The following is a 3,363-nucleotide window of genomic DNA, read 5'->3' on the forward strand; positions in this document are numbered from 1 at the left end:
GGACTCCAGGATCGAGCCCTGGGCCAAAGGCAGGCACCAAACAGCTGAGCCACGCAGGGATCCCCTATAACTTTATTTTTAAATAATAGCTTGTCTCAATATCACTTATTGAATGGTTAATAAATCTTTTCGATGTTATCTTTATCACCTTCTAAAATTGTATGTAATTTTTACATCTATTTTTGGATTTTCTTTTAATCTGTGTATTTTTACCTATGACAAGAGCACTGTGTAATATGCTATTTACTGTTTGAAGGGATAGATGGAATTGTATCTAGCATTGTCTGAAACTTCAACAAAATGTTAATAAAAATGATAATAATGGAAATCCTTGCATTGTGCCTCACCAAAGCTTGCAGAGATGATTAAAAGACTCAGACTGACTCATACAAGAAAGAAAGAGAATCCAAAGCTGCGCTCCTTCTAATACAACTTTATGGCTGCAATGTGACCACAAGAAACAGTAGTTACCATGTTAACAATAGTCAGCAAGGAAGAAAGGTTTCCTGTAGGTCCTCTAAAGTCTTTTTAAAATTTCGTTGAAGTACAGTTAACATATAATATTATATTAGTTTCAAGTGTACAACATAATGGCTAACATTTATATTCATTACTAAGTGATCATCATAATAAACCTAGCTACTATCTGTCACCATGCAAAGTTGTTACAATAAGAAACATCAAAAGTACTATACATGGTTAAAACTTTGTTATAAAAACAAAATAAAAGAAAAAAACATGCCCCTAGTTTGTATTTTTCATACGACAGATCTTACCATGATTCATAGAGCAAAACTAAATAGGTCATAGTGAGGATAGATATCTTCATGCCTCAAAATGAACATAGTTAACATTTTAAAAACCAGTGGCCTAGAATAATGCATAAATCTTTTGCCACTGATTCTCAAGACAGGCAGAAGGAAATAAGAAAAGGATAATTAAAATGATTAAAATTAAATATACTTTTATATATTTAATCATAAATTTCACTTATGGTTTTAAAACCATGGAGAGCATAAAAAGGATAAACTAAATTGAATAATATATTCCTGATTGGCAGGAAAAGGAAGAAACCCTTTAGCCTTGAAAGGATTTATTGTGATACTAATATAAGTACTTTACATATTGAGAGGTAAAAATACAGAATTTGATATTTCACGATGAGATTACAGATGCTAAATAGACAGGTTCTAACAGGGCCTTAAAAATTCAATAGTGAAATGTACAGGGTAGTTTAGAAGTGGAGTATGGAAATGGTATTTTAAGCCCTTTGAAACCAATAATTGGCAGGATTAAATCTTTGCTTTCCTCAAAATATGCCCTGGTACCTTCAGCAAGAGAGAGAACACTGAGATAAGAGGCACTTGCAGTGTGACAATCTAAGCATATCCCCTCATTGTCCCATTCATTTCTGCAAGTTACTGTTTTTGATGGAACAAAATAGCATATGCTACCTTAAATTTCACTTGAAACTGAAGAACTAAGTTTGTATTCCCTACAGAATGATAATACAAAGGTATTCCAAATAGCTGTCCCCAAAATGTCTATAAGTTGGTGAAAAAAGAATGACCTTGTGGCTATATGTACAATTCTTACCGTACAAGTTTCTATATCTTTAATTTATTCGCCTATTCAATTATCTATTCAGCAATCACTATGGAGATCTAAGTAGATAAATTTGGTAAGGCCTTGGGGTTATCAAATACCTTTAGATTTGGGACTACTCTAGAAGAAGCCTACCATCTAATGTATCTTAGATACCATCAAAAATGAAACAATATGGGTTCTCTCTTTCCAGACCTTGCCAAGCTGGAGGTGCCATCGTGGGAGTCCACATCTGCCACAACCAGGACCAACAGGAGCCCAACACCCAGATTATCTGCCTGAGACTGTTGGTCAAGCTGTACATACAGGTTTCTGACCGGACGAACCAACTACCTTTAACCAAGTTGTGTTGAAGAGATTGTTCATGAATCACACCAACCTGCCACCTCTGTCTCTTTCCCAGGTAATCTGGAAGATGAAGTTACCTGGCCAGGAAAACCAAACAGCTGTGGTTGTAGGAAGTATGACCGATGATGTGTGTATCCAGGAAGTGCTCAAACTGAAGGTGTGTGTCCTGCACACAAGCAGCCAGGCCTGGAGCTGCATCCTCAGAGCTGGAAGCAAGATCCTTACCTTTGATGAACTGGTCCTGCACTCCCCAAAGGACTGCGGCATCAGCCTCTCCTCTGGTCCACACGGGCCAGGAGGTATACCAGCATTTCTGCAAGGCCCCAGGAACCCCTTATATCAAGCCCTACTCGGGATCCACAGGGCAGAATTTGGGGGGTGCCAGAGGCCACAGGGTCAGCCGAGGCTACAAAAACTAACTCCAGATCGTTCCTTGCTATTAACAAGATTTTGAATGTTGAAGGAAGAAAGAAAGGAAAACAAGAAAAAAGAAAAGGTAGGGAGGGAAGGGATGGGGGAGGAAAACAATATGGTAAGGAAGATAATGGGCAGACTAGGCCCAAAAGAGAAAATAATCAACACCACCTAGGAAGGGAATAATTATAAATGGTCTTGGGATCAAAAAGATCAGGACTTGCATTTTAGCTGTGCCACAAAATAACTGTGTGACTGAGGGCACTACTTGCTTACTCCTGTATAAAGTAGATCTTTACTCGTCACTAGCTCTGTTGACAGTACAAAGTCTTTAGCAAAATTATCACACAAATAGGTGAAAGCTATTTTTAGCAATGAAGATTGTCCTCAATTTCATTCATTTTTGCAATAATTTGACTCTGCTTATTTTACTCCAAATTGCCTTTTAAATATCCAAATGACCCATTGCTGCCAAGACTGTCAGTGGCACAGCAAGCCAACTGACCATTCCATTTGTAGAGTCCTATCATTTTCCTCTGTTCGACAGTTTGATTAATTATTTGTATCTTTAATTATAAACTTCCTTTACTTTCTTTTAAAAATGTTTAAAAAAGAAAAAATGTTTAAAAAGGAAAAAAAGTGAAAGGAAGGCGCTAGTGGTAAGATGCTTAATTCTCATGAAGCTAATGTAATTTAGTCAAGGTTGGGAATTATTAGGAGTGACAGAGAAGCTGACCTTTAATCTCAAATTGAAGTCTACTCTGCAAATTTTATGTGTTATAGATATTTTAGAAATGTGTCATGGGCAAGAGGAAAATACTAGCCATATTGTGAAGAATTAAAATGATTTAAGAGTATGGGAATGTCATTTTAAAAAAGAGGAGGAGGATCTATCTAGACAGAGGAAATGTGGATAAAACCTTAAAGGCATGGGTTATTGACATCACATGTCAATAGAGTTGTGAAAATTCAGTGTAATGATAACACAGGAAGCAT

At 36.7% G+C, this 3,363-nt stretch overlaps 1 pseudogene; it reads left to right on the forward strand.

The window, feature by feature from the left end:
* The first annotated feature begins 1,769 nt into the window (after window positions 1–1,769).
* Window positions 1,770–2,373, forward strand: LOC100686392 (annotated as a pseudogene).
* The last annotated feature ends 990 nt before the right edge of the window (window positions 2,374–3,363 follow it).

The sequence above is a fragment of the Canis lupus genome, chromosome 32 (genome assembly GCF_011100685.1).
Source record: "Canis lupus familiaris isolate Mischka breed German Shepherd chromosome 32, alternate assembly UU_Cfam_GSD_1.0, whole genome shotgun sequence".
NCBI classification, from domain to species: Eukaryota; Metazoa; Chordata; class Mammalia; order Carnivora; family Canidae; genus Canis; species Canis lupus.